A 13,087-nucleotide genomic window follows, 5' to 3' on the forward strand; every position below is an offset into this window, starting at 1 on the left:
TTAATAAAAAAGAAAAACGGAAATATCACATGGTCCTAAGTATTCAGACCCTTTGCTCAGTATTTAGTAGAAGCCCCCTTTTGATCTAATACAGCCAGGAGTCTTTTTGGGAAAGATGCAACAAGTCTTTCACACCTGGATTTGGGGATCCTCTGCCATTCCTCCTTGCAGATCCTCTCCAGTTCTGTCAGGTTGGATGGTAAACGTTGGTGGACAGCCATTTTTAGGTCTCTCCAGAGATGCTCAATTGGGTTTAAGTCAGGGCTCTGGCTGGGCCATTCAAGAACAGTCACGTTGTGAAGCCACTCCTTCGTTATTTTAGCTGTGTGCTTAGGGTCATTGTCTTGTTGGAAGGTAAACCTTCGGCCCAGTCTGAGGTCCAGAGCACTCTGGAGAAGGTTTTTGTAAAGGATATCCCTGTACTTGGCCGCATTCATCTTTCCCTCGATTGCAACCAGTCGTCCTGTCCCTGCAGCTGAAAAACACCCCCACAGCATGATGCTGCCACCACCATGCTTCACTGTTGGGACTGTATTGGACAGGTGATGAGCAGTGCCTGGTTTTCTCCACACATACCGCTTAGAATTAAGGCCAAAAAGTTCTATTTTGGTCTCATCAGACCAGAGAATCTTATTTCTCACCATCTTGGAGTCCTTCAGGTGTTTTTTAGCAAACTCCATGCAGGCTTTCATGTGTCTTACACTGAGGAGAGGCTTCCGTCGGGCCACTCTGCCATAAAGCCCCGACTGGTGGAGGGCTGCAGTGATGGTTGACTTTTTACAACTTTCTCCCATCTCCTGACTGCATCTCTGGAGCTCAGCCACAGTGATCTTTGGGTTCTTCTTTACCTCTCTCACCAAGGCTCTTCTCCCCCGATAGCTCAGTTTGGCCGGACGGCCAGCTCTAGGAAGGGTTCTGGTCGTCCCAAACGTCTACCATTTGAGGATTATCGAGGCCACTGTGCTCTTAGGAACCTTAAGTGCAGCAGAAATCTTTTTGTAACCTTGGCCAGATCTGTGCCTTGCCACAATTCTGTCTCTGAGCTCTTCAGGCAGTTCCTTTGACCTCATGATTCTCATTTGCTCTGACATGAATTGTGATCTGGAAGGTCTTATATAGACAGGTGTGTGGCTTTCCTAATCAAGTCCAATCAGTATAATCAAACACAGCTGGACTCAAATGAAGGTATAGAACCATCTCAAGGATGATCAGAAGAAATGGAAAGCACCTGAGTTAAATATATGAGTGTCACAGCAAAGGGTCTGAATACTTAGGACCATGTGATATTTCAGTTTTTCTTTTTTAATAAATCTGCAACAATGTCAACAATTCTGTGTTTTTCTGTCAATATAGGGTGCTATGTGTACATTCATAAGGAAGAAGAATGAACTTAAATGATTTAAGCAAATGGCTGCAATATAACAAAGAGTGAAAAATTTAAGGGGGTCTGAATACTTTCCGTACCCACTGTATATATAATATATATATATATATATATATATATATATATATATAACTTTGTTGATGATTTATATATAGTTTGTTTGGTTGGTTACTTTTGCTATGTTCAGAATTTTTTTTTTTATTATTGAAATTTGAGCATGTTATTCAGCCATTAAATTTGGTACATTTTTGTTATACTCAGTAAAACATATACCAAACAGATGGTTTAAAAAAAAAAGAAAAAAAAAAGCTTTAAAGCTTTAACAAGCTTTAAAGCTTGTTAAACTTTGTGAAAATCACTCTCTTGTTCTGCCCTTCTCTTTCTTAGTTTGTATTTTATAATAAGTTATTGTTGAATTTGATTAAGAAGTAATCAGGTATTGACTGTTACCTATTAGTTTATGTGATACAGTAATGTGACTCCATACACATAATACTTGTTTTTATCTTATCTAAATCTATAACCTTTTATTATAGATTTCTGTGGAAAAGAAAATCATGGGCTAAAAAAGTGAAATTGTTTTGCGGTTCAAGCTGATGATGAAATTTCCTGTGAATGTATAAAACAACAGGAAATAATTAGTTGGTGATTTTATCTCTGTAAAATCTATTTTGTGTTTGACATTTGCCAGAAGGTTACATTAAAATGTGGGAAGAGTATATAACTATATTACATAATAAGAATGAAGCTTAACTTTAGCATCACAAAAACATTTCTATATTGGTAAAGTCCAATGTACAATTTACAACAACACTTTGATGTAAAATTAAATGTTAGAAGTTTCATGATTTATCTAACATTTATTCATAACTTTACAATGTCCCTCATTCAAAATTTTATTTTAAATAAATTTAATAAATTTAATTATAATTTTTTTAATAAAAATAAATTCAAACATAGTTTTTAATGCAAAATTTTTTTGTTTGTTTTTACATCAATGGGCTTTAATCTAACATGAAAAAAACCTGACAGTTTTATAAATGTAAATATATATTTTTTTAAATGTAATAAATCAGACCTCCGTTGTTACACCAACAAAATAGGTCCATATTTTTAAATGACACTTTTGTAGGCAGGGATAAAAATAGGGGAAAAAAACTAATAGCATTCGTTACGGTATTTTAAAGCGATAGTTCTGTTTAAAAAATAATCCTCTGAAATGTTTTTTTGTTTGTTTCTTTGTAAATTTAAAAGAATAACAATATAACATAAAGATTCAGGTACAAACGTTTGAATTATACAATTAACTATCCACATTTAACGTAACAAAAAACAAGTAGAATACAATGAGAATAAGCAAACAACAAAAAAATATGTAATTAAATAATACTAGACAGAGTAATCCAAAAAACTTTTAAATAAGTAATAAAAGGAAGGAAAAAAATATATTAAATAAACTAATTTATTAAAAGAAAAAAATAAATCAGTGTATCATTGATTGGTACGGAGTATCGAACAGTAACAGAGAAGATTTGTGGTTTTCTATTAGATTCAACGAGTTTAAAAAAGTTTTGTATTTCACAGAGGAAAGGCAATATTTTAGGAAGTGATTTAGACAATTTACATTTGTGAATGTAGGACATTAAAATATAAAAGTTGACATGTTCAAGGCTTGGCACTATGGCTGAAAAAGATCATTATTCCCTGAAAACGTGAAATAAAAAGAATCATTAATTATTTGTAATTAAGTTCCCACCAAATAGCTTGTTTTAAACCTCTGAAATGATGTATATGTAAATACGGAGAGAGAATGCTGGGGGATGGTGCTATATTAACATATATCCCATAGGGTCTTCAATGGATAAATAAACTATTTTGTCATTTGTCTGTGGTACATGTTATTTTTTAAAGTTGCTTGGACTGCTTTCCATGTAGTTTATGTTAAATCTTCTATTTGTTTATTTTAATTACGGTACGATTAATTGTTCACCATTACCCAGTAGTGTGTTGTGTCTGGTATGAGGTGGGACTCCCAAGAGCCCTAAATTATCACTCTTGTTTTTCTTCATATCGTATAAATCTTTCGCCTTTTACTAAGGATTTCCGTGGAGAGGAACATTATGAGTATCAACTAATTTTTTGTGGCTCCACTTTATAGTGGAGCTTCTTTCCTGAGTATTAAAAACAGATTTCAAATATATTTTACTAAGTTTAGATTAATTTGCAGTAGTGCTTAATTTAAACTAATATAAACTGAATTATAAGCAGTTAAATTTTAGGAGAACATCAATGTTGGCCTTTATAAAATTTAGTAGTTTTTAGAAGTTCATCATTCTTTGACGTTAGTAAAAACATACATTTTGAAGATTTTCATACTTCCTTCCTATTAGTTTAGTCCTTATGAGTAAGACAGAAAGGAAAAACTTCCTGAGATGGAATGAGTAAGAAACATGGAGGAAAAAACAGACTCAAACAAAGAACTCAGACGCATCTGGGTAGCACCGAAGGTCCTTTTGTTTTATAGTTTTATCATTGTTGGACTGAGCTGTTCAGTGATGTGTCCTTAAATACAAAACAATCATGCACTGGAACAGATTGTAATTTGTTCAGGTTTATTTTTCTGGACCGTTTCATACAGAGGTTTGCCAAAAGTTCCTGTAGTTTACTGTAGTTTCATTGGTAAATTCAAGAAAAAAAATGCTGGGGGCGGGCTAATGAGATGCATCCCATGGTGCTTTGCATCTCGCTTGTTCTTATTTATTGATTCTACGTTGTTAACTCCTCACCATCACCCAGTAGTGTGTTGTTTCTGGTATGAGGTGGGATGCCCAAGCTCACTAGATTATCACTCTTGTTTCTCTTCATATCGTATAAATCTTTCGCCTTTTACTAAAGATTTCTGTGGAGAGGAACATTATGAGTATTAATTAATTTTTTGTGGCTCCACTTTACAGTGGAGCTTCTTTCCAGTGTAAAAAATAAGAATCAAAGTAGCATTTTTGTTGTTTGAGTTGTGGTGATTTTAAATCTTGGACAATTTATTCTCAACTATAGATGATTTCAATTTAAAATGGTCTTAGATTTTATTTAAGTAGTTCAACTTTGTAGTTTTGGGAAGTTAATTGCATTCTTCTCTGAAGAAGTCAAAACCAGAATTGTCAAAACCATGAAAAATTATTCAAAATATTCATGTTATTTTGTAGAGATTCTTTAACAATGGACAATGTCTCAAAGAAGCTTTACAGAGATAAAGAGGTTATACAATATTACTGTTTACTTCCTATTAGTTTATTCATAATGATTAAGGAAGTATTGACGGTGACAAGGAAAAACTCTCTGAGATGGCATGAGGAAGAAACATTAAGAAAAACCAGACTCAAAAAAAAAAAAAAAGAACCGATCCGCATCTGGGTGGCATTCTTCATTCTTTATAGTTTTTATCATTGTTGGACTGAGGTCCCCTGGTGGTCTAGTGGTTAAGACGCAGCGCTCTCACCGCTGCGACCCGGGTTCGATCCCCGGTCAGGGAACCATCCCCAGCCACTCTCAGTGCCGGTCCCAAGCCCGGATAAATTGGGGAGGGTTGCGTTAGGAAGGGCATCCAGCGTAAAACATGTGCCAAATCAAAACGTGCGGAGGATCCGCTGTGGCGACCCCTAACGGGAGAAGCCGAAAGAAAGTTTATCATTGTTGGACTGAGCTGTTCAGTGATGTGTCCTTAAATACAAAACTAATCATGCAAACTTTAGTTTTCATCAATTGGAACAGATTGTAATTTGTTCAGGTTTATTTTTCTGGACTGTTTCATACAGAGGTTTGCCAAAAGTTACCGTAGTTTACCGTAGTTTCATTTGTAAATTCCAGAAAAAAAATGCTGGGGGCGGGTTAATGATATGCATCCCATGGTGCTTTGCATCTCGCATGTTCTTTAAAAAGTTTCTTAAGGTCATTTGGCATACATACATATATATATATATATATATATATATATATATATATATATATATATATATATATATATATATATATATATATATATATATATAAAGGGAACAAGCTTGTGTTTAATTATTTGGTTCTAGTTGATTATTTGTTCACCATTACCCAGTAGTGTGTTGTTTCTGCTATGAGGTTTGACTCTAGATTGTGTTTGGTTATCACTCTTGTTTCTCTTCATATCGTATAAATCTTTCGCCTTTTACTAAAGATTTCCGTGGAGAGGAACATTATGAGTATCAACTAATTTTTTTATAGCTCCACTTTTAAGTGGAGCTTCTTTCTGCTGTATAAAAACAGAATCAAAGTAAAATATTTGTTGTGTTTTGTGATGATGTTTAACCTCAATAAACTAGAACTCAACTATAGAATATATACATTATCAAGTTCTCTTAGATTTTGTTCTTTACCCAGTTCAATTTTGTAGTTTTAAGAAGTCACAACCAGTATTTTGCCAGTAAGGTATAATTAAAACGAAATATTAAAAATATTCAATTGTTTTTTTGTAGAGTGCTTTTAACAATGGACAATGTCTCAAAGCAGCTTTACAGAGATAGAGGTTATACAATATAACTGTTTACTTCCTATTAGTTTATTCATAATGAGTAAGGAAGTAATGACCAGTGTCGGGTAGTAACGCGTTACTGTAACGCAATTACTTTTGACAGTAACTAATATTGTTACGCATGGGTGTCAAACTCAATTGCACCGGGGACCAAAACTCAAAGCACACTTTAAGTCGTGGGCCGAAAGGGACAAACATTTATTAAACACACTAAAACTAAATGTTTTTTTGTTTTTTTTTTACATAAATATGAATAAAAACCAGACTGGAATATTATTCCAAAATAAATAATCTTAAACTTTATATAACTTAAGATATCTTGCTCTCCATAAAAATATCTCCAGTCAAACACCAGACGTCTCACACCTTCATCATGCAGCTCTTCAGAAACTCTCCCTCAGTAAATGGCTGATGTGACTGATTTCTCCTCTGTTTTCACACCAGCTTCACTTTGTGAATTTGCTCTGGTGAGAAACATCTGCTGAAATGTCAGATTCTTCTTTAACTCTTCTACTTTCTGTATCTTCTGCTCTGCATTAAGGTTTTTCAGCTTCTCCTGATGTTTTGTCTCGTATTTCCGTCTTAGATATAATTCCTTAATTACAGCCACATTCGCTCCACAAATAAGACACACGTGTTTACCTGCAGTGACAGTAAACATCTACTCAGAATCCAATCGGTTTTGAAAGGCTCTGTTTTCAGAATCCACTTTTCTCTTGGTCATTGTGAGGAGCTTAAAAATAACTTTACTATAGGGTTAAATACATCAACAGGAGCTCGACTTGATTGACGCTGGAATGTTCCCAGGTAGTCTAGTGTTCGGTAAGGCAGCTGAAGCGCTGCATTATGGGATCTGTAGTTTGTGTTATCAGCGCTTCATATTGCCGGGACATTAATAACAATAATAATAGCTCTTTATAAAATCATCTCGCGGGCCAGATGTAATTGTACATCGGGCCTTGAGTTTGACACATGTGCTGTAACGCATTACTTTTTAAATAAAGTAACTCCGTTACCGTATGGTGCGTTACCCGTTACTTTTATAAAATGAATGAATTTCGGCTGAAGTGTAGACTACAGTCCAACCTGTTTACAGCAGAGACGCATTGTAGGATTGATGGATGAACCACTGTAAACACGAAGAAGACGCACTGTGGGCGTGTCTCCGTTTATTCAGGTCTGTGCGGCAGTAATGAGTTTTTTCAAAGTGGAAATATGCTCATTATTTCACTTTAGTTGAGCATAAAAACCTTTTAGTCAAATGAAAGTTGTGTCTTTCTGGTTCGAAGGTCGTATCTACTGCGATAAACAGCAACTCCAATCTGTTGAAGCTCCTCCAGAAACTCCATGCCTCGACGAAGATAGAAGCTCACCCGTTGTCGGTGGACACACTCAAAGTCAAATCAAATCAAATCAAATCAAATTGTGGGTCAATCCCCTCCAGCCAAACAACAGCGACTAGATTTTAACAGGACTGTTAGCCAGGGACAGATCAACAAAGCTATTGCACATTTTATATTTGTAAAGTATACAATGTTATACACACTTCTTTGACAAATAAATTGACACCTGGCTTTTCCAGCCTTATGTTGATCTTCCCCAAACTGTTACCAGTTTTTAATGCATATCATTTATGGTTGTCAATAATAGCGTTTTTTTTTGGTGCTGACTTTCTCCAAATTGATTCTGAATAATTCGGATTGCTTTCATTTATTCATTTCAAAATGTTTTGTGTTGTGTTGTATATTGTTGATAATTTTCATACTTAAGCTGTGAAAGGAACATTTTTAAGAGCTCAACACAACAGCAGGAGCCACTTTAGATTTTGATTGCGAATATATTATTCTGCTTGTTTTGTTATTTATTTCAGAAATCCTTGTAATATATTCAGTTTGTGCTGCTCTGACTTAAATAAAATAGTGTTTAAAAATTACTTTGTGTTTTAGTCAGTTTTGTGTTTGTATAGATCATAACGCATAAAAGGGCATTAATGCAAACATTGAAGAACTTTCTTTAAAAAAGTAACTGAAAAGTTACTTTTAACAGTAACGCATTACTTTTTGGTGAAAGTAATCAACAAAGTAATTGAGTTACTTTTTTAATGAAGTAACGAGTAACTGTAACTAGTTTTTATTTCTTAGTAATTAGCACAACACTGGTAGTGATGGTGGCAAGAAAAAACTTCCTGAAATAGCATGAGGAAGAAACAATGAGAAAAAACAGACTTAAAAAAAAAAAGAACTGATCTGCATCTGGGTGGCACCGAATATCCTTATGTTTTATAGTTTTTATAATTATTGGACTGAGCTGTTCAGTGATGTGTCCTTAAATACAAAACAATCATTCAAACTGCTGTTTTCATCCATTGGAAGAGATTGCAATTTGTTCAGGTTTATTTTTCTGGACCGTTTCATACAGAGGTTTGCCAAAAGTTCCTGTAGTTTACCATAGTTTCATTGGTAAATTCAAGACATACATGCTGGGGGCGGGCTAATGAGATGCATCCCATGGTGCTTTGCATCTCGCATGTTTGTAAAAAAGGTTTCTTAAGGTCATTTGGCATATATATATATATATATATATATATATATATATATATATATATATATATATATATATATATATATATATATATATATATATATATATAAAGAGAATAGGCTTGTGTTTAATTATTTGGTTCTAGGCTATAACATTTGTTCACCATTACCCAGTAGTGTGTTGTGTCTGGTATGAGGTGGGACTCTAGATGGTGTTTGGTTATCACTCTTGTTTCTCCTCATATCGTATAAATCTTTCGCCTTTTACTAAAGATTTCCGTGGAGAGGAACATTATGAGTATCAACTAATTTTTTGTGGCTCTGCTTTATAGTGGAGTTTCTTTTCTGAGTCTAAGAATAGAACATATCTTGAAGTCTGATTATTTTGCAGAATTTTTCAATATTGATAAATTTGATTTAATATTACAGAATGTATAAGTTTGATATTTTATTATTTGATCTTTGTTCTGTTCATTTTGTAGCTTTAGGTAATCTTTTAAAAGGAGTCACAATCAGAAGTTTGTTATGTAAGGTATAATTACAACAAGAAAAAATCATAATATGTTTAGTTCAGTTATTTTGTAGAACGCTTTTAATAGAAGAATCGATTTGCATTTTTGTATATTCTATACATCTTTCGCCTTCAACTAATGATTTCTGTGGAGAGATTTTTTTTATGGAAAAGTATATAATGTGTAGTTCTTGATTTGTACTTACATAGTTTTGTTTCGCTCTGGACTCGGAATGTGCCCTCAACCCTAGAATAAGTTAATTCACTCATACACTCGGAAAGAAGGGGTGGAGTGACGTCACATCAGCCTTCGGTATTTCCAGTGACAAGGCCGGGAGTGACGTCATGTATGTAAGCAAATTAAAACTGAAATGATGCAGATGTGCTGTTTTATACAGAACGTGAACAACAATATATTATACATTTGTTTGTTTTATTAGTAAAATTCCATATTCATAAAAAAAAGTGGGCTCAATGTAGACAAGAAGCAAGAAACAAAATAGCACTGAAAACATGTAATGCTCTAATAACTTTGAAATATATGTAATCATTTTTATTTATTTAACATGAGTATGTAATACCTCTTGTTCTTTTGGCATAAAAAAATTTAATGCACGCCAAAAAAGGTCAAAGCCAACAGGAGACCAATTCAGAATAAAGAGAAAAGCAGTAGGGTGGAAACGTGCAAAAGATTAAGATGTGTATGCAGCTCTATCACTCATCTCGTTATAAGGAAAGTATAGACTAATGCATTTAATGAAATGGGATAGTACCTGTATATCACTTATGCTATGTTGCCTGCTATACTATTACACCTGAGGCAACACTATTTTTTACTGTTCAACTAGCTTACATAACATTATAATTTATAATTAATTCGACCTAACTAGTAGAGTTGGATTGATTTTATTATTAATTATTATAATAGCACTTATTGTGCTATTGTAAATTTCCTATTGGGATGAACAAAGTATTGATATATAAAGCTAGATTATCAAATGACTTGTGACTAGTAGGAGTTCTAGGTCTAGAACTAGGTTGCACTGTTAACTGGGGTGAAGAGAGTAGAGAGAAAAGAGTGCAGGCAGGGTGGAGAAGAGTGATAGCAGGAGTGATTTGTGATAGAAGAATATCTGCAAGAGTGAAAGGGAAAGTTTATAGGACTGTTGGTGAGACCTGTGATGTATGGTTTAGAGACAGTGGCATTGAGTAAAAGACAGGAGACTGTGAATCTGGTGAATGTGGTGAAGGAAGACTGTTGGTTTGAAAGAGTCAGATGTAGAGGACAGGGTGGGGGGGGGGGGGGGGTCTTGAGACGGATGATACGCTGTGGCGACCCCTATAGGGAGAAGCCGAAAGAAGAAGAATTTATAATAGCAATTTATTGTAAAACTTTTCATAAAACTATAATATCTATATATTTTGTATACAGTATATATTGTTAAAAAGTCACCTATCTTTGAAATGCATGTATATTTGCATAATTAAAAATTTATTCGGAAATAATTTAAGTTTTGCATAATGGAATCTTTACAATTTATGAAACATGGGCATAACATTCTTAAGTTTACTTGTGCTTGCTTTGTTAATAGTAACATAGCAATCCAAAGCAAACTTCAGAATGTTATGCCCATGTTTCTTAAATTATAAAAATTCCAATGTTAAATCCATTGTTAATTTACATAGTAATCAAATAGTTTTGTGCGGCTCCATTTCAGTGTGGAGAGCTTTTTTATTTATTTTTTATTTTCAAACAGAAACTAAAAACAAAAAATCTGTGCTAATAATAACTTAAGCATGATGCAGTCTAGTGGAATACATGTGTATTCACAATATTTAAGGATAAATAAATTAGATTAAATGTTTTCAATTTTAAAATCATTTTTATTTATTAATACAACTTCTCCTTTATGTACATTCATATGTACAAGTTCACCTGTATATACAATCATCATGTCCATAGAAACAGTATATTATTTTGCAATGTTTCTACCTCATGAATGCACCTCACTTTGAAGTTCCCAGATTCCCACCCCACTGCACTTTTATATCCATTTATAAAAACTGCAACTGATCTTTAAATGCAAATATTTGACACAATGCTCTCTTATTTTTTTATTGTTTTATTACGACTGACAACAAAGGTATTAATTACAAACTATACTTCCAGGAAGGTTTCTGTAATGCTCTTTAATCAAGTCATTATCAAATAATTTTGCTTTATAATGCATTTCTTCTCCTGCAATGTTCTCTTACGGGAAGTTCATAAGATACGTAAGAGAAATCCAATCAATTCTTGGGTAACTTCAAGGAGTGGCCGCTAGGGTGGGCTATTTATATGCAGCCCATGGTGCATTGCGCGTGTTCGTTTAAAATGAATGAAGTGATTTTTTTTTTTTTTTGCAGTTGACATTAGTGTATATATATATATATATGTTCCTATTTTACATGCTGAATGAAATTTCTATATGATTGTTTATTCACCCTCACCCAGCAGTGTGTTGGGTTTGGTATGAGGTGGGACTCTAGATTGTGTCTGGTTATCACTCTTGTTTCTCTTCATATCGTATAAATCTTTCGCCTTTTACTAAAGATTTCCGTGGAGAGGAACATTATGAGTATCAACTAATTTTTTGTGGCTCCACTTTTGGGTGGAGCTTCTCTTGATTGTTTAACAATAGAACATTTTCATATTAAAATACATGCAAAAATAAACAAAAGGACAAAATTGTTTACTCTCCGTGAGTGTAGTTTCTTAATTCAGAGGCTCATTGTGTCATTTCTCTGCTTCTTAGATGAACAATACGAAACTTTCACTGGCCAACATGAGCTTCATGCAATTTATTTAAATGGTCGAGCAACTTAAATCTCTTAACTTTTCATGACTTTGTGCTCTCCCCCTTTAGCCTCAGCTCGCAACCTTAGGTTAACTGGACAATCAACTGTCCTTCTCCTTACATGTTTCTTATGTGGCTTTGAAGTATTTGGCCATTTCCTTCCACACAGGCTGCCCAGATGATTGTTCAGCCTCTTGTCATTTCTCTGCTGACAGGTCTTCCTCTGAACGCTACTATAATGCATTTCTTCCCCTGCAATGTTCTCATCCAGAAAGGTCTTAAAATTTAGTCAAAGATTGCTTTCGACCTCTAAAATGATTCATAAGAAAAATCCAATCAATTCTTGGGTAACTTCAAAGAGTGGCCGCTGGGGGGTGCTAATTATATGCAGCCCATGGTGCATTGCGCGTGTGCGTTTAAAATGAAGTGCGTTTATTTTTTCTTTTTTTGAGTCATTTGTCATTGGTATATACAAATATATATTTGGGTTTATTTACATTCCTATTTTACATGCTGAATGAAATTTACATATGATTATTTATTCACCCTCACCCAGTAGTGTGTTGGGTTTGGTATGAGGTGGGAAACTAGCGGCTGTTTGGTTATCACTCTTGTTTCTCTTCATATCGTATAAATCTTTCGCCTTTTACTAAAGATTTCCGTGGAGAGGAACATTATGAGTATCAACTAATTTTTTGTGGCTCCGCTTATGGGTGGAGCTTCTCTTGATTGGTTAATAACAGATCACTACTGAATTAATTAAAATTCTTTTAATTGCATGAATTTTATTATTTGAAGAATCATGTGAAAGATAATCTTTATATTTCACACCATGAACTGTGGTGAGATGCATTATATTTCAATTCAGCTTTCTAAAGTTTTAATGCTAAAGATGATTATTTTTAGACTGTGTCAGTGTTTAGTAGGAGCAGCTCACCCATTAAACAGAAAGCTGTATACTGTTATGGAGTCCAACAGGAGCTTCATGCAAAGGATTTACATGGTCGAGCAACTTAAATCACCGAATGCAATGCCAAGCGTCCAGGGGAATAATATAAAACACCGCCTCTGGACAGGAAAATATGTGCTGTATGTTTGGCAGTCTGATGGGCGAGTAGAGTCTGGGTTCTGTGGATGCCAGGAGAATGTAGTTCTACAGTGAAATATTCCAGATTTGATCAGTCCAGAGCACTTGCTGTCATTTTTCTGCACCCCAGGTCCTATGTTTTTGTGCATGTTGAAGGAAAGTAAGCA

The sequence above is a fragment of the Silurus aristotelis genome (genome assembly GCF_946808225.1).
Source record: "Silurus aristotelis genome assembly, chromosome: 16".
NCBI classification, from domain to species: domain Eukaryota; kingdom Metazoa; phylum Chordata; class Actinopteri; order Siluriformes; family Siluridae; genus Silurus; species Silurus aristotelis.